The sequence below is a fragment of the Erinaceus europaeus genome, chromosome 19 (genome assembly GCF_950295315.1).
Source record: "Erinaceus europaeus chromosome 19, mEriEur2.1, whole genome shotgun sequence".
Classification (NCBI taxonomy): domain Eukaryota; kingdom Metazoa; phylum Chordata; class Mammalia; order Eulipotyphla; family Erinaceidae; genus Erinaceus; species Erinaceus europaeus.
Genome location: NC_080180.1, coordinates 23,464,958 through 23,483,935, shown reverse-complemented (window position 1 = coordinate 23,483,935; position 18,978 = coordinate 23,464,958). Strand labels below are relative to the sequence as shown.

Genomic DNA, 18,978 nt, shown 5'->3' with positions numbered 1-18,978 from the left:
GGAGATCCTAAGAGAGGAGCCAGAGAGGGCGCTGGAACTCCCTGATTCTACATAGATCTGTGGGAGGCTGCAGGTGGGCAGTCCCCCAAACACACACAAACACACACACACACACACACTCCTAGGTGGAGTTGGGTGGTGACTGCTTTTTCTGCCCAGGGTTGGAGGTGAGAGCCTGCTCCACAACCAGGCTAGTGAGTCAGTGTCACTGTGTTCTCAGCCTCCTTGGCGAGCTGGCCTCCAAGACAAAGCATGGGGGTGGAAGGCTTTCAAATCTACAGGAACTACAGGAAGGACAAGGACAACTGGATGGGATTGGAAAGGGAGACAGAGACCCATAAAGAGACAATGGGAGAACAAATGCAGAAGATAAACTAAGAAACAGAAGATATTTACAACATACACACATATTGTTGGGCAGGACAGACAGTAGTCTGATGCTATTGTTCAGAAAAGACACAGAAGGAAAGATGCCTTTCTCATGATTCTCTGAGCCCCCTGGACCCCTGTTCTGAAACCCAGAGTCTAGAACACACTACTACATTACCCTCATGAAACCATTTCTCCATCAGCTCATTCTGTCTCAGCAGCAGACGTGCTCAGCCCTTTGCAAGATGACAGGGACAAAGTTTCAGTCAGATGTTACTCCACCTGCCAGGTGTTCCCAGTAAGAATGGAAATTAGGGACCATACAGCTGGGGCTCAGGTCCAGGTTCCACCACTTCTAGCCAGGTGACATTGGGTAAGTCCCCTGACCTCTCTGTGCTTTGATTTACCTATCTGTCAATGGGACAGTAATTATACCTACTTCATAGAGTTGACATGAGGATTCAGTGAGTTAATATGGGTGTGATGGATACAGACTAATTTCTGACATATAGGTGTTACTAAGTGTCAGTCCTAAAGTGATAAAACAGTGCTGTGGCATAGAAATGAGCAGATAAGGAGGTGTCTCTCTCAGTCTAGAGTAGGAATAGGTTTGGGAAGACATAGAGCAAGGCTTGAAAAGGGGTCAGCCAGGCCTGAGGACACTGGTGGCAGGGTGTCTGGGGCAGATGAACTGTGATAAGGTGCCCTATTATGTGTGTGCCACCTTCTGTGGGTTTCAGGAACAATTCAAAGGTGCCCACCTCAACCTCTGTGTTTCTAGTTCTCAGAGCTGAACCCCTTGTGAGCTGGTAGAGTGCCCAGAACATGCCCTGTACCCTCCAGCCTAAATAAATTGGCCTTTGAGCTGGTTGCCGGTGTATCCCATCTCCCCACCTTGGCCTCCTCCATGATCTCAGTCAGGCTCTCCCTGCTCCAAAGCCAGAGCCACTCACTGTACCCTGGGAACTCAGGGAACACCTTGGTCCAAGAGAGCTGCCTCTTAGGAGGTAAGCCGAACCAGGTTTGGTTGAGAATAGCATTTCTCTCAGAGTGTACCCTCCACCCACGCCTTCCCTGTTGCTTGCAGTTGAAGGACTTGAAGGGGGTTCTGAGATGAAGAGCAGGCAGAGGTTTCCTGGCCCCTTTCTCAGCTCTGCCTTCTAGTTGTCATGGCAATGGTTTTTAGCAGCAAGCATTTATTGAGCGCTTACTGTGTGCCAGAAACTGAGCCAAGTGCCTGTTGTGCATGCAATATTCAGTATTTCCTGCTGTCCTTACAAATAACCTAAGGGGGCAAGTGCTCTGACTAGCTCTAAGTTAAGCATGGGAAAACCAAGACTGGGAGGTTCAGTAACCAGGAATATACAAAGAGAGGAGGTGCTTCTCACTGACAGAGAATTCCTGCCATGTAGACACCCTGAGAATCCTGGGCCTGGTTGGTGCTCATCCTCCTCCCTCCCACTAGTAAAAATCACTCCCCCATATCTAAGTGGGGGGTGGGGATAGGGGGAATAGTCTCTTCATTTTAGGGGGTCTTCAGAGAGACTTCCCTTTCCCTCCTGCCTTTGCAGGTCAGCTCAAGGTCATCTTGATTTCCTTCTGCCTCAGCCCCTGAGTGCTTCAGGGGCTGAAGAGCCATTGCTATCAGAGAAGTAAGACCCCAAGGGTCTGTCCCCAGGGCCACATTAGCAGGACCTGGAACCATTGCAAAGATGGGTGACTTGCTGGGAGACATGAGGACAGGGCACAGGCTCAGATTCAACAAAGGTGTCCAATGAGGCAGGCTCCTTTGTTTTGGGAAGAACATGTTTGATGGAGTGGCAATCAGGGCCCCCCAGGAAATGTGGGCCTATCTTAGCTAGTGTTTTGGGGCAAGGAAAAGGGGTGGAGGGAGGAAGAGAGAAGGAAGATAGGAGAGGCGCCACTCTTCTGTATTGGTCTTGAAATGAGCAAGGCAGGCATTTAACCTGTCTTTATCCTGGGCAGAGAGAGTCATGACACCAGGAGAGGTGGTGACCATAGGAGTCTCAGCCATCCCAGATACAAGTAGGGGGCAGGTCTCCTCATGCAGCTGTTCACTGGGCATCTGTGCCAGGAACAGAGGGCTGTGGGGGCACAGGACAGCCAGAGAGCCTGCCCCCTACAGAGCCTGTGCTCTGCTGTGTGTGAATATGGTCAGATAAACTGGGTGGTAGAGCAGCAGGTGCTGAAGGGAAAAATTAAGCTGGCATGGGGGATGGGAAGGTGTGTGTTCAGATGGTGGCCTGGGGTGAGGAGGGCACAGCAGGCAGAGGAAACAGTACGTTCAAGGGCCCAAAGACAAAGCAATACCTGCAGGGAACCCTTGAAGCTGGGGGGTGAGGAGTTTGGTCTTTCCTCAGAGTGAGATGGGAGCCTCTGCAGAGCCTAGGGTGGGGGGCAATTCCATTTGACCTTTTAGCCTCCCCCCAACCCACCCCCACCCCAGAATTGGACCATCTGTTTCCACATTTCACTGAATCTGGAAGTTCTCCAGCCATTGCAGCAAATGAGTCAAACAGTGCTTATCCACTGAGTACTGTCTCACCACTTTCCTGGGCAGTGTGGGGTGTGGGCTGGGGAGGCTATGAAGGAATACAAGATGCGGATTTTACTGGGAAGAAAATCGACCAATCAGCTGGAGAGGCAGAACTTATCCTCACAAGAAATAACAAGGAATAATGCAGACAGTATTTAAAACCAAGTGCTAAACTGTGTGATTTAGACTATAAATGTTATCAGAACTGTTGGCGCTGTGTGGGAGTATATAGGGAACGCTTCCTCCAGGAGGTGCTGCTGACTTGGGCCTAGAAAACGAGATGGGGTCTGGATCTGCCATACTGGGGGGTGGCCAGAGGGGAATGGGGGGCACATGGGTAGAAGCAAGGCAGCAAGTGCAAAAGCTCCCTGAAACAGATGCTTTTTTTTCTTTATTGGGGGGATTAATAGTTTTTTTTCTTTATTGGGGGATTAATGGTTTACAACTGACAGTACATATGTAACATTTCTGGTTTCCTCTTAACACTCTAACCCCCCACCTAGATCCTCCTCCACCATCATGTTCCAGGACTTGAACACCCCATATCCCCCACCCCAGAGTCCTTAACTTTGGGGGCTTGTTTGTTTGTTTTCATCTCTTGGGCTTCATTGTTCCAAGCTGACTTGGAGAGAGAGAGAGAGAGAGAGAGAGAAAAGAAGAAGAAGAAGAAGAAGAAGAAGAAGAAGAAGAAGAAGAAGAAGAAGAAGAAAAAGAAGAAGAAGAAGAAGAAGAAGAAGAAGGAGGAGAAGAAGAAGAATGGGAGGAGGAGGAGGAGGAAGGAGAGGAGAAGGGGAGGGGAAGGGAAGGGAAGGAAAGGGGAGGGGAGGGAAGAGGAGAGGAGAGGAGAGGAGAGGAGAGGAGAGGAGAGGAGAGGAGAGGAGAGGAGAGGAGAGGAGAGGAGAGGAGAGGAGGGAAACCACAGTACTGTAGCTTCCTTCAGGTGCAGTGGGGACTAGGCTCAAACATGGTTCTCACACACTGGAAAGTAGTGCACCATCCAAGTGAGATACTCCCCCACTCCCGATTTAAATGCTTCTGTCTCTGGAGTTCTCCTTTTACCAACACCTGGGATGCTAGTGTCCCCATTGTTTTCTGGGATGGGGGAAGAGTGGAGGATAGCCCTGTAGAGGATGGAAACCCACTCACAGGGATAGCTGGTGCCTGTCCTTTGAAGTCTTCTTGCTTTGAGCAAGTCCCTACCCACCTTCTACTCTGGTGGTTTCTGAGCTGCTACTGCGACCTACCAGCACACACACCCCCAGCAGCCTCCATGCATTAGGGTCCCCTTCTTTGTGGTTCCTGAAGCCCAGCCTCTCACTACCTGGACTTTTATTTGGTAGGTGGTTCCTAAACATTCCAGTTCACTTCAGACAGAGTGAACTGGAAACTGTATCACACCATGAGAAGTGAACTTCAGACCTCATAAGGGGCAAACCTGTCCTTTCTCTGGAGAAAGGCTGCCTGGGTCCTGGGGTGTCCAGGCTCACTCCTGCAAGTAGGGAGAGATTGCCCTAGAGTGGGGTGGGAGCCATCAGTAGCGCAGAACCCCCTCTGCCTGCTTTCCATCTTCTGTCCTCATCTGGGTCTGGGCAAATTAGCCCACTCCCAGGTTCTCTGCCACCACCACCTCAATCACAACTAGGGTTCTGGGCTGCTGCTTTCAGGGCTAGTTAGAACTAGGTAAATCTGCTTTCCTAACCACACTGCACTTGGCCTCTCTATGCTTCAGTTTCCTCAACTAAAAATAGCACCTACTTTTTAAAAATGTGAATTTATTTACATTTATTGTATAATTTATTTATTTATTATTTATTTATTGGATAGTGACAAAGAAACTGAGAGGGAAGAAGAAGATAGGGAGAGAGATAGATACCCACAGCACTGTTTCATGACTTGCAAAGCTTTCTCCCTCAAGATGGGGACCAGGGGTTTGAACCTGAGTCCTTGTGCATTGTAACATGTGTGTTCAACCACTGCCTGCCCCTCATAACACGCACTTTCTAGAGTCATAAGAGCTCATGTTGCTCAGTGCCTATGATGGACTGAAAGTGTTCCTGCACTTGTCTCATTTAGTTCACACAAGGCTGTGAAATAGCACTCCTAACCATCCACCCCCCATTTTACAGTTGAGAACATTAAAACTGGGAGATAGACAGCCTGGCCAAGGCCACACACTGCCAGTGGGTGGCAGAGCCTGAATTCAGCACTAGAGCTCTATAATTCCAAAGCCCTGGCCCTCAGCCCCACATGGCCCAAGCTAATCTGTGTAAAGTGCCTGCTACAAAGTAGAAGCTCAGTAAATAGTAGTTCCTCTTCTGAATTTCCCCAGGGCTCCTCCAAAGGCTAGGCTGCATGGATAGCACCGCGTTTCTTTTCCAGGGTCCCCGGGGAGAGATGATACAAGTAGGATCTGAATGAGCTGCCGGCTTGTGCCAAGGGAGAAAAGAAAGGCTGGGAGAGGGCGAGTGATCTACGTAAAGTCATAAACACAGGCACCCTGATGGATTCCTAGGGCACCTTTCTCATAAGGGTCTTGTCATGCGGCCCCTCTCATACAGGTTGAAGGTGAGGCCATGCTGGCCAGGAGGGGACAAGGAGGACCTGCATCTCCAGGGCCACAGCAGGATGTGACTCACCTGTAAATGCTGGAGTGAATCACCGCTGACCTGGAAAGGGACACGCAGGAAGATTCTGAAGCCTCTGTGCTCCTAAAGTTTGTTAAAGATGATGTGGGGAGTCCCTAGTCCCAGGAGGAGGACAGTATTGGTGGTCTAGTCAAGGTGAGGGAGCAAGGGAGAGAGCTCTGCTTTATGACTAAAGTCAGGGTTCCTTCTCTGCATCTGGCACAGGGGAAGGGGCTGGGAGCTGAAGAGCCAAGAAAAACAAGACTCTGTGCTCAGAGATCACCCATTAAACACACACATACACACACACACACACACACACACACACACACACACCATACACGTATGATCTTACTTGGAGATAGAAAATTAGAAACAAGAGCAGATGAATACAATGTTGCATAAGTATATAGGTGCATATGGAATGGAAAACTGAGACTGGTGGAGCCCCCCAAAAAAAACAGCCCTCATTCCTACCCAGCTCAGATCCCCTCTCTGGTAGCCACAGTGAACCCCTCTCCCTGTATGCCCCACCAGGATAGCTGGGTCTGCCCCCAGCCAATTTCTGTTACTGTCCCAGGGGAGAAATGAAGTCATCCACATCCTCACCCTTTCAACCTGATGACAGCCGAGAGTCTCCTGGTGTATGGCTTTCAAACACTTATAAAAGCTAATCCATTTTTCAGGACAAAACTGTCTCTTGTAGGGAGTAACTCCCCCCCCCCAAGATATCTGTTTACTAATTCCCAGTGCTCATACAGATGTTTTGTGCCAGGCTAGCTTTACGGGCAGGAGAGACAACCAGAGACTCATGGCTGAGTGGTACGCAGTTCTAAGCAGGGAGGATTAAACCAATGAAACGGGGTTTTAGAAGCAGAATTAGAAGCATCCCAACAATTTTGTCTCATAGCAAGGGCAATTTAAGTTGCAGATAGAGTTAAGGTTGCTAGTCCACTAACTTTAAAATAAACAGATCACCCTAGATTATTCGGAGTCTCTTGGACCCTGAATGTGCCCAGTGTAATCACAAGGGTCCTTGAATGTGGAGAGGGAGGCGGCAATTAAGTGTCCAAAGGAAGCGATGTAACACTTGACCAGCTGTGGCCTGATTGGAAGACTGGGTGTGTGGGGTGGTAATTGGTGGAAGGGGCGTCACGGTGCTGCTCATGAGCCAAAGAATGTGGGAGGCTTAAAAAGCAGGAACATGCCAGTGAGCAGATTTTCTCCTACAGCCTCCACAAAGGACCACAGCCTTGATGCTAGCCCAGTGAGGCCCCTTTCTGGCCTTCTAGGCTGTGAGACAGCTTCACTGTGTTGTTCTAAGTCACTAAGTGTGTGGTCATTCGTTACAGCAGCAACAGGAAGCTAATACAAGGCTGCTGTCCTTGGAGCAAAGTGGTGGCCCAGAGTCCCACTGGCTGGTGGCCCAAGAGATTTCTTCAGAACTTGGAGACTCCAAAAAGCCCAGTTGGAAACATGCTGCAAATAAAACACAGCCCACTTCCTTTGCAGAAGATGAGCCAAAGTGCAGAGAGAAGTATTGAGTCATTAGAAAAGTCATGATGTATTTTTCTGTTTTTCTATGCAAACATGCATTATGACTTTTCCAACAACCCAGTAGCTTTGTGGGGGGAAAGGGGGTCATACTGCACTAATGGAAGGATGGGGACATTGACCTAGGGTCTTGTCGTGTGCTCATCTGTTCACACATGTGTGTGCTGGCATGTTTGCCTTAAAGACCTGGGCACCAAACTGTGCACTGGGTAGAAGCAGAAGTGAGTTCCAGTCAGGACTTAGTGGGGAGGGTGTTGCCTTAGTCCTCCACATGTCCTCTGCCCCTCAGTGGGACTTCCAGGTAGGCCACCAGCTTGGGCTGTCCTTGGCCCTGTGCCTGGCCCACAGGTGGATGTATCCCAGCCACCTGAAGGGGAGGGAACCAGCTCTGTCAGGGAGGAGCAGGGCCCACCTGGGCTTGCACTATGTGGACCACAACTGACAATGCAGGTGGGCAGCACACAGGGCCTGAGAGACAGGAGGCCAAGGGGGCAGAGCCCCATCTGCAGTCAACATCCTGAGAGCTGACCCTTGAACTCCCCTCCCCTGGGCATCTTGGCTGATCCAGCTCCCCTCCACCCCACAGCACACCTGAGCCACAGGCCAGCTCCAGGGCTGCCAGCACCTGGTGTTGGTCTCCATGGCAACCACACATTTGCTGGTCTGGTTTCTAATGACTTATTGGCATGTGTGGTAATTTGCAGCACTTGGCAGGCAGAGCAGGGGAAGCTGGTTCAGAGGGAACTTGGCTGTGGAAAGGGGCTTTGGGTCTGGGAGGGAGAGAGGCCCATGTTCTCCCTGTGACCCCTCTTGGTCCCTGCTGACTAATATCAGTGTAAGGGAGTCACTTCACATCCAGGAAGTGCAGGCCCCTGAGAGGTAGACAGATGGACAGACAGATGTGGAACATAGCTGCTCACCTATCCTGTTCACATATGATGGATCTGGCTGCATGCACTTTCTCACCCACTCCTGCCACTCCAGGCCCTGGGTCCCAGGGCAGGCGGTGGTGGTGGGGTCATCTACACAGGGCAGACCCCTACAGCTCCCTGGCCTCTCGAGCACCCAGAGAGCTGAGCCCAGGCCCGGCAACAGTGAGTGAAGCGTGAGATTGCACAGGCAGATGGAGAACCAGCAATGGGGTGTAAGAGGGCACACTCACATACTTAACTGGCAAGGGAGATACCATGATCATGAGAGGGCACGCTCTCCATTTCTTTTCTGCCAAACTGCCCAACCTTGAAACTGCTCCCTGGGGCAAGGTGGCAAGAGCTGTGGGCTCAGATCAAGCTCCTGCCTTCCGCTGGCCTCTCTTCATTGTAGTCCCTCTTTATGTGAGCCCTGGGGGTGCTGGGAAGCACTGGGAGCCAACAGGGCTGTCTGGTGAGCTCCATCTGAGTGAGTGTCCTCTGCCCACTACGTACTGGCTCAGGCTTCTACCCTCTCTGGAGCCTCAGATGGTTCATCTGTGGACTTAGCCTCCTTGAATTGTGGAAATGGAACCAACTCCAACTTGTAAAATTCTTGGAACATTGTGAACACCAATATATATTAAAGAATGTCTGAAGTAGCCTTCATTAGTTCCTCAGATAGGAGCATTGTGGTCATTTCAACACTGCTGGTGGGCTTGGCAGGGTTTTCTACATCTTTAACAGTAGTCTCCTTTTATTCAGTAAATGTTTATTGAGCACCTATTCAGTGCTGGGTCTTTCTTAGGAGTTGCCAACTGGGGTGAAGTGGGCTGACTGTGTATTCTCTCACATAGAGTGTTTCGGAGGGTGTCAGGGTGCCCAAAGGTCAACCGTGTGAGTGGGGCTTGTGTGGCTTTCTGAGACCCCAGACAGGGTGAGCTGTTTTTAGCACCTGAGAGTGGATGGGGGAGACAGTGAGGCATCTCTTCCACTTTCATCAGCTGTCGCTGAGGCTGGAGAGGACCAACTGTGACATCTCAACCACCAAACCAGAGAGGGGCAGAGTTGCCGACCCTCACTGCTCATTGGGGAGAGGGAAAGTGGGAGGCAAGGGGGAGCTGGGAAGCTTGCACTGTGTCTTTCTTTTTTTTAAAGTCTTTTTTAAAATTTTTAAATATTTATTTTCCCTTTTGTTGCCCTTGTTGTTTTCTCATTGTTGTTGTAGTTATTATTGTTGTTGTTATTGATGTTGTCATTGTTAGATAGGACAGAGAGAAATGGAGAGAGGAAGGGAAGTCAGAGAGGGGGAGAGAAAGATAGACACCTGCAGACCTGCTTCACTGCCTGTGAAGCGACTATCCCCTGCAGGTGGGGAGCCGGGGGCTTGAACCGGGATCCTTACCCTGGTCCTTCCGTTTTGTGCCATGTGGGACTGTGTCTTTCTTTAGCACCCCCTAACCCCCAGTCATGGGGCTCTGACCCCACCTTCTCATCCACATAATTGTCTCATGCCTCGTGCTGATGGCCCAGGGACTCACCTGCAGCACATTTCCAGCATGATGTAAGAAGCTGAGCCGATACCTCAACCCTCAACCCCCGGCGACCAGGGAGGGGAAAAGGACTCATACAAGGTTATGCCACCTGCCTGCCAGCCAGAGTCATCAGAAGCAGTTCTAGCTCTGGCCTGACTTCTGGCCCTGAGTTGTGGTGATGGCCTCTGCTCAAGGCCCCTTCCAGTATGTTCCCTGACCTGTGATTCTGCACTTCAGGTGCCAGGGAGTGTGCATTCTCCAAATCTCTTAACCCACACCACAGCTTCTACTTCCCCTTATCATCCCTAGTCTGTCTCCTGGTCTAGAAGTCCTTGGCACTTGCCCATTGTCCTGGGGTGATGAGTAACACCACAGGCAGCTCAACCTTCCCTGACTCACCAGCTTTTTGGTGGCTTCCCCACTTCCACTACTCACTCTTGGTGTCACACTTAGTTCTTGGATCACCTGAAAATCCAGTAGCATACCTGCTCTCTGGTTACACTGCTTGCTTAGTCAGTGACTCCCACAAAGCCATCCTGTTACCTCATGGGGTCCTCATGCCACCTGGCACCTCTCCATTCTTGCCATCTGCTAGGTCCCTCAGCCTCCTTTGAGTCCACAGAAATCCCATGTTCCACCCTTCTAGAACCCTCCTGCCAAGGTCCCTCTGCCTTTTTATTGCCTGGGTCTGGTCAAGGCCTGACTCTGGGTCAATCACTCTTATCTGCCCACATCTAGACCAGTGAACCTTTTAGAAACAAAGACACACACACACACACACACACACACATACACACACACACAGCAGATGAATTCCTCTAAAAATTCCCATCACCAACCCAACTGCCTACCGTCCCTGCCACAGGCCTCTAGCTCCCTCTTCCCCTGACTCCACAATGTCTGTTTCACACCTTCCTCCCTGCACCTCCACCTACACCTTCACACTCAGCCGAGGCCCTCACCTCCCACTTCTCAGACAAGGCGAAGTCACCAGCCCACCCTCCACTACACACCTGCCTCTGCACCCGGCCCTCCTGTCGCACCCACTCCAGGCCAGCACTGGCTTCTGGGTCCTCTGATCTTCCCAGGAGCAGCCTTCTCACCCTGCTCTGGTCTCTCCATCACAGCCAGAAGTTTCCTCAAGTCTAACACCACTTCTGGCCACCATCCTGCCCTTTCCTCTTCACCAGCATGCTGGCTGGCCTGGCACTCACCATCACAGCCTTTCTCCTCTTCTCTGCCCCTCCTCAATCTGCCTGCCTCCCCCCAGGCACTGAGAAGTCTTCTGCTTCTTGGGAATATTCTTTCACTCCTGACGCTTTCTTTTCTCTTGGCTTCTCTGATCCCAGATTCCTGGCTCTTTTAGCCCCTTCTAAGTCATCTTTGCTGATTCATCCTTTCCTTCTGGATCTTTTCAGTGTTGGTGATCCTTGTCGTCCTGGTTCAGGGTGTTCTCTCCTGGCTGACTTGTACAAGACCAGACCCTGCCTCACCCAGGGCATTTGTTATTGGCCACCTGCAGGTAACAACCAAGCATATATCAGAGCATGGTGTGTGTGTGTGTGTGTGTGTGTGTGTGTGTGTGTGTGTGTGTTTTAAATTGCTTACCATGGCATCCTGCAACATGCTAGGAGTGGAAGAGTCATGTAAGCACAGAGCCCAAGCAATAAATAACCCAAGTGTCTGCATTAAAAAATACAAATAAAGCTTTTAAAAAATAAATGACCCACCAAAGAACATGGCTCCCAGCAGATCTATTCCCTCCCGCCTTATTTAAATTTCAGATCAAGACAGAGATAGCAAAGGAGAGACACCATAGCTCAGCTCCACCATTCACGGAGCTTCCCCTCATGCCATGTACAGTGCTGGAGCTTCAAACCTGGATACCCCCCCCCATTCATGGTAAAGTGTATGCTCTACCAGGTGAGCAGTCTTCCACTCCTTACCTCTGGGCTTTTTAATCTGAGCTTTATAATCTACTCTACCTGCCTGGGTGCAGTTGAATATCTTAGAAAAATCTCAGACTTGCGTATCTAAAAACAGAGTCCCGGTTCCCTAATTCTAAATGTTCCCCACCTCCCCCATCCTTGCCAGGACCTCCTCCCCACCTCTGTTTCCATGACTGGTACCACCACCCCGGGAAGCCTAAACCTGGGGATGCCAACTTTTCCTTCTACCCCTTAATCCAAGTCCTGCCTAGTAGCCAGCCCACTGAAGCAGCACCTGAACACACTGCCTCCACACTGCCTGGACCACTGGAATCCTCTTCTAATTCATAGTTCTCTCCTGGTCCCCTCAAGCCAGCCTCCAGAAAGCTGCTGGGAGGATCTTTTGAGGACACATGTCTGATCTGGCCACATTCTCCCCAGATTCTTCAATGGCTCCCAATCTTTTTAGGGTCACCAGTAGCTAATAGCCCTTTGTGGAGCCTGGCCCCAGTCCATGTCTCTGCTGCCCATATTCTGTTTACTACACTTGGTTCTTTAAGTTCTCTGACTATCCATTTCCTTTGTGCATCACGCCTTTCTCACATCCTGTCTCCAGCCCTGCTCTGTTCTTCTCCCATGAAATTCTAGTTCTCTTTCAGCTCCCAGCTCCAGTAGCTCTTGGGAAAGCTTCCCCAGGATACCTTCAGAGTATCAAGTCTCTGTTCAAACAGTTTTGTAAAGGGCTACATGCTTCCTTCACAACACCCATCATGGTAACTAATTATGTAATTTCATGGTTTTTTTTATATAAATATGTTTCTGCCATTAGACTGTGGCCACAGTAAGAGCCCTTATCTTACCACCAATGGGGCATAGACTATGAAATATTAGGGAAGTTAATTTATGAATAAAAGTCTTTATTTATCTTTACTATTTGGGATTTTGTCTGTTTTTCTGACAACATTATCACTGGGACTTGGTACCTGCATAACAAACTGTTTTTCCTTTCCTTTTCCCTCCCTCCCTTCCTTCATTCCTTAACTTTTTTCTTTTTTGATAGAAATAGAGATCGGGGGAGAGAAAGATAAACATCTGCAGCACTACTCCACTGCTCATAAAACTTTCCCACTGCAAGTGGGGGCCAGGGGCTTGAACCTGGGTTCTCAAGCATGGTAGTGCGTGTGCTGTACCAGGTGCACCACCACCCACTCCCTTGTTTTTTGTTCTCATGAAAAACAGAAACTAAAGCTCCACTCAGCTCTGTCATATGTGGTGCCAGGGATTGAACCTGGGCCTTCATGCCTATAAGTCATGTGCTCTACCACTTTCGCTACCTCTCCAGCCTGATGAAGGTCTTTAAATACAAAGAAGGAAAAGGAGGAGGAGGAGGAGGAAGAAGAAGAAAAAATGAATGAAAGGAAGAAAAAGAGTGGTCTGGGGGCCAGGCAGTGGTGCACCTGCTTAAGCGTACACACTGCAGTGCACAAGGACCCAGGTTCAAGTCCCTGGTCCCCATCTGCAAGGGGAAGCTTCATGAGTGGTGAAGCAGGGCTGCAGATGTCTCTCTGTCTCTCTCCCTCTCTATTTCCCCCTCCCCTCTCAATTTCTATCTGTCTCTATCCAATAATAAGTTAATAAAAAAGTATTTGAAAAAAAAAGGAAAGAAAAAGAGTGGTCCAGGAGGTGGTACAGTGGCTAAAGTGTTAAACTCTCAAGCTATTAGATCCCGAGTTCAATCCCCAGCAGCACATGTATCAGAGTGATGTCTGGTTCTTTCTCTCTCTCCTCCTATCCCTCTCATTAATAAATAAATACAACATTAAAAAAGGAAAGAAAGAGAAATAAAGAGAGGAAGGAAGACAGGTCTTGTGAGGAAAGCCAGAAGGAAACGCCACCACCAATTATGACATGGGTAGACCAATGGCCCTTGCTTCGCCAGGGTTCTGCTGTGTGTGCCTGACCTCTTTCCTCCCAACTCCTTCCCCAACTAAGAACTTTGCCCAGATTTGAAGGAGAGTTATTCTGTCTTTCCAATTAGATATATAGGCTCATTTTCACTACTAGTTCTTTCAGGAATAATAGTAACAAACTTTTTTTAAAGCTTTCTTAATTTTTAAAATATTTTTATTAGATTTACAGGGTACAGTAGGAATATAATTCCACACCACTCCCATCATCAAAGTTCTATGCCCTTACCCCCCCCCCATTGGAGGTGCTGGCCCCTATCTTTCTTAACTTTTATTTTAAGTGTAGAGTCACTGGAAGTTCTAAGAAATGTAGCAGGAGGGAGTCGGGCGATAGCGCAGCAGGTTAAGCGCACATGGCACAAAGCGCAAGGACCAGCGTAAGCATCCCGGTTCGAGCCCCCGGCTCCCCACCTGCAGGGGAGCCACCTCACAGGCAGTGAAGCAGGTCTGCAAGTGTCTATCTTTCTCTCCCCCTCTCTGTCTTCCCCTCCTCTCTCCATTTCTCTCTGTCCTATCCAACAATGATGACATCAATAACAATAATAATAACTACAACAATAAAACAACAAGGGCAACAAAAGGGAATAAATAAATAAATAAATAAAAAGAAATGTATCAGGAAGTCCTGTGTAACCTTCACCTAATGGTGTTTAGTATTGACAACCCACTTAATTATAGCACAACATACAAAGCAGAGAGCTGGTACTGACATAATCTACAAGCCTATCTTGTGTGTGTGTCCCCTTGTGCACCCACCACCACCACAATCAAAAGACCCCTACCATTGTAACTTTCCTTTGTGCCAGTCTTTACAGCTATCCAGCCCCATCCTTAACTCCCAGCCACCAGTGCTGGCCTCTTCTCCATCCATGATGTTGCTAGTGCTCAGGCATTATATAAATGGGCTCAGAACAGTCCTTTTCTGTTGGCTTTTGTGCAGGACAATCTTCTTGAAGTTCATCCATTTTGTCGCCTGTATTGGGTTTGTCCCTTTATGGTGCTGAGTAATAAACAGTTCTTGGTGGGGGTGTGCCAGCCTGTTTAAATGTTCACCAGAGGAAGTACATTTGTGTTGCCCCATTTTGTAAGTGAGGAAAGTACCTTATCCAGGGGCACACATGCCTAGGGTCACAGACCTAGTACATGACATTCAAGGGGTTAATACTAGGCACCTTGTAGGTGATATTGTCTGGAGTGCAATTGAATGAGAGCCTGGGAGGGCTCTTAGCAGGCACTGGATGTTGGGCAGTGAGGCTTTGGTGTGCCAGCTTCTGGGCCTATGGGTGCTGGTAGCACCTGCTTTATCTTCTGCCCAGACATCCACAAGATGAATAATCCTTCTCTGGATCTTACATAACTGCACTTTCTGTTTCACTCAGAAGATCAGAAAGGGAAAACAGGAGCAGTGTGATTTCTTTAAATGCCCAAAGCCATTGGCTCCAAATTAATATATGCCATATTTGCCTAGTAGTTTTCATCTAATTTGCAAGTTGCTCATTTAATTAGAAGTGCAGAGAAGCCCTTGCAGCTCCTGCTCCTCATCCCCACAGCCTTCCCCACCACCTCTGGATGGGCTTGCCTATGGAAACAGCCACTGAGGCCTAGACGTGCCCACCCTGCACTGCAAAGCCACTGGCACCCCTGTGTTTGCCCAAGGAAGAGGAGCCCAGTGATTGCCATGCAGCACGGCCCCAGGAGGTTTCATTAAAGAGGATTTGTGGAGCTGCTGGAAGCTCTCCATCTCAGGTGTGCAGAGCCAAATGTGATTAAGTGATTGGAGAAGAACCTTGAGTTGGACTAGTCTTACTGGAGTCTGGGCTCAGTGCCCAAGAAATGGGCTCGCTCGGCACCCCTGCACCCCTGTGCATGGAGTAGACAGAGGCCACTCAGCCTCCAGGGACACACTGGTGACAGTGGGGTCTTTAGGATGGGATTTACAAGGAGGGGAGTTGGGAGTGTTTCCTGTGGCATGGAGGGAGGGGTTGGTCCAATAAACACCTTGCCATGAGTTGGAAGGACAGATAACATGACGGAGACTGTGGCCCTGACTGCAAGGAATTGCTAAGGGAGCTGATCCATCCACAAAGCCATTCCACAGAATTCAATGCCCTACTAAAGCGAACAGGATCAAGGCCAGTAGAGGCAGTGGTGGAGGCCACATTAGATGGAGAAAGTGTCCTGGACAGTGGACATGGGAGAATAGACCTGGGGACATGCTCTGGGTAGGGACACCTTGGTGACCTCAGCTCAAGGGGATATTTAGAGGAAAGCAAATATAGGTCTAGTAGTAAGTTCCCCCAAAAGGCTTTAAACAAAAGACTTCAAGGCAATCTGAACCTGTTGGCAGGTCATCTGTTGTTGTGCCCTAGGATCCTGGGAGTGTACGATCTCTGTTCTCAGGTCACTTGGGTGGTGTCTGGGGAGGTGGCTCAGAGTGGGCTTGCCTGCGTGAGGCCTGGATGCCTGGCACTGCATATAACAGAGCAGCCCCCTGATCTCCCATTAGAGGGGGGTGGAGGATATTTTACAAGAAAAGAAAGGAGAGCAGACCTGAAGAATCTCCTTCCTGTTTGAGCCTCCACTCTCCACCTGCAAGGAGGATGCTTCAATAGCAGTGAAGCAGGTTTGCCGATGTCTTTCTCCCTTTTTCCCCCTTTCCTCTCTCAAATTCTCTCTCTCATATCCAATAAAATGGGAGGGGCCACCATTAGCAGCACTGATGACAAAAAAATATTCACCTTCCTGATTGGGATAGAAGGGTGTTGGGGGGGAGGGTAGGGGATGTCATGTGGACTGTTAGAGAAGGGATGAGACCAATAGGAAGTAGAATGTGTGACAGGTCTGATTTAGGACCAGTGTCGCAGGGTTCTAGTGCAAGTTTGTTGCTTTAAAGAAGTGGGAGGAGAGAGATGATGAAGCAGGAGTTGGTCACTGGGTCAGAATGACAATGTAACAGGAGGCTGTGTGAGGACATGGACAGGTAATTCTGCAAGAAGAGGCCACCCAGAGGCAGGGAGAGCTCAGGAGTGCACAAAAGACAGAGGAAAGGGTTTTAAACTTACCAGAAGCCATACCTTCCATTCCATGCGCTTGGGAGCTGGGTGCAGAGGCAGCAGGTCTGGGAAGGGTTCTGTAGAGGGTGTCAGGGCATCAGCCAGGGCAGTGGAGGGACTGCAGCAAAGAGGACTGCTGACAATGGGATCCTGTATCTGTAATGGACTGCCCCATCGACTTCCATATTCCTGGCAGCAGCACCTTGGGAGAAGGGGACAGGGGCGGGTGAGGAGAGTTGCCTATTTTCAAACTTGAGGCAAGGTGCAGTCATGACCTCAGTTGCCCTTGCCTTGTTGGGATGGGGGTTGCAGAGCCACTACGCTGACCCCCCACTTCTGCAGAGACCCTCCCAGCCCGCACCAGCACAGCTCAGGCCTCTGTGCACTGGGCTTTGTCATCAAGGGAATGCTAAGGGCCATCTCTTCTGGGGATCTGAGTCTAGAAGCGTCCTGTTTACTCTGGGATGCTCAGTGCACCAGTTTCATTTTTCTCCCCTCCTTGGTCTTGCCACAGCAGCTTAATAGCCTGTGAGAGGGTCAGACTGGGAAGATGAGTGCACAGTGCCCTTCCTCTCTGGTTCCCTCAGGGAGGTGACAGAAGGCGGCAGGGAGCAGAGGATAATTCAAGGAAACACAAACAGATGCAAGGAGCAGCTCGCAGAACAATCCATACGGCATCCCCACTCATGCTTGGAGTGTGTATGCTGTGATGACTTGAGAAGCAGCCATTTGTTGGTGTCATTAGGGCTGACTTGGAGAACGCTGATTGTATTCCCCTGACCTGAAGCAGAGCAGGCAGCAAGAAAGGGGAGAGCCACCGTGGGAGTAATCCCAAGTATACATGATAGCCACCTCAAGAGTGTGAGGTGGCTGCCACTGCTTGTAGACTTGGCACATCAAGCCAGATACTCTCTGGCCCTCTCTTGGCCCCTTGCTGTTCCATCCCAATGCCACTAGGAATTCTTTGCAGGGGAGTGCTGCTGCCTCCTCCCCACTGGTCAGTGTTTGTTATCAGTGCATGGCCCAGCTAAAGTATGGAGGGGAGGTTCCCTGAGCACAGAGCTTGAGATAGAAGGAGGAAACTAAAAGGGCTCAACTCCAGCCCAAGTGTCCTGTATAACCTTGAGCCACTTTGGGCTTGCTGGGCTTCTGTTTCCCTGCAGAAGTCATTTTCCACCTCGTTCCCCAGAGAGGCTTAGCAAAACCCATTTCTACTCACCATGGAAGCAAGCTGTGCTCTAAGCAGTGGTGTTTCCAGATTCTCCCAGGCTTGTGTCAGAGATGGATGACCACGCTTCTCAGGTCCGGATATGGGATAGTGGCAACTGTAGAGCCATCTGACTTGTGTTTAAGACCTGGTTCCCACCTGTTTCATGCAGGACCTCTTCATTTGAGGGCCTATTTTTCTCCCACAAAATGAGGCCTAGACCTGCCCAGTACAAGCTTGGTGAAAAGCAAATGATTTAATGTGTGAGAAGGTATTTTGCAACTGCCTAAATGTCCTGTTGCTGCAGAGTAAGTAAGAGGGTGATGAGGTCACAGGGACCATGCTCTTTGGATTGAGTTTCCTGGACACAAGTTCAAATCCCAGCTTTAAGTTTGTGGTGCTGGGCAAGCTAGTGAGCTTCTCTGAGTTGGTAGAACATCCTCTGGAAAGTGGGCAGAAGAAAATCGGGAAGAGGATTTCTGGGAGGATTGAATGAGATGCCTGGTAGGTGGTCCCTAGATACTGCTTTCCTCCCTTCCCTTGTGCCCCATGCCCCCACCTTCTTCCTGTATGTCAGCCCTCCCTTCAAGGCAAGGACCACTCAGAAGAAGGCACTTACACACACTGCCAGGACCCAACCCTGCCTGGCACTGATATGGGCACATGCCATGCTGTTTGCACCCTCCCCAGGGGCTCATCTTGTGCCCAGTGACTTCAGTCTCAGCTTCCTTCTTCCTGTCCAACAGCAGGTGCTTGCTGAGAAATGCACGCAAACCCAAACCCTGCAAAACCATTAGCCTTCCTCTATCATGTCACCTCTGCTGGTGCCCACCTTCCCCAGCTACTACATCTCCTAGCAGCAGGTGCTCCTTGGTGTGTGCCCAGCTGCCCTGGGGCAGGGTGCCTGGTGGCTGGGTGCTCCTTGATCTACCCTGTGGAGAGGACCCACCCCCTGATGTACACTAATTTAATCCCAAGATCTCAGCACTTGCTATCACATCTGTTGTCCTGACAGCATCCTCATGAGCAGAGTAGCTAACCTCTAACCTGCTCTATCAGGGATGTCTGAGACCCCTGAGTCACACAGCTATCCCTCATGGCTTCTAAAATGATGACAGGCCATTTGACTGGACAGCTGCCCAAGCCCCTGTGTGGTCTGCTCTAATTTGGTCTGTGGACCACCTCAAACTCCCCCCACAATAGGAAAGGGGACATAGGCAATACTGACTTGTTGGAAAAGTCATGACATATTTTTGCATAGAAAAACATAGAAAAG

At 49.8% G+C, this 18,978-nt stretch overlaps 1 protein-coding gene and 1 long non-coding RNA gene across 5 annotated transcripts in view; one reads left to right on the top strand and one right to left on the bottom strand.

Moving 5' to 3' along the window:
* The window catches only part of LRRN2 (leucine rich repeat neuronal 2), an 85,943-nt gene that overhangs the window by 3,326 nt on the left and 63,639 nt on the right, over nt 1–18,978 (top strand). The window lies entirely within an intron of this gene.
* On the bottom strand, nt 10,848–18,038 carry LOC132534614 (uncharacterized). The gene is made up of 3 exons (XR_009546330.1): nt 17,715–18,038; nt 16,505–16,697; nt 10,848–11,063 (listed from the first exon to the last, which is right to left on the bottom strand). It is a non-coding gene; the product is annotated as an uncharacterized LOC132534614 (long non-coding RNA).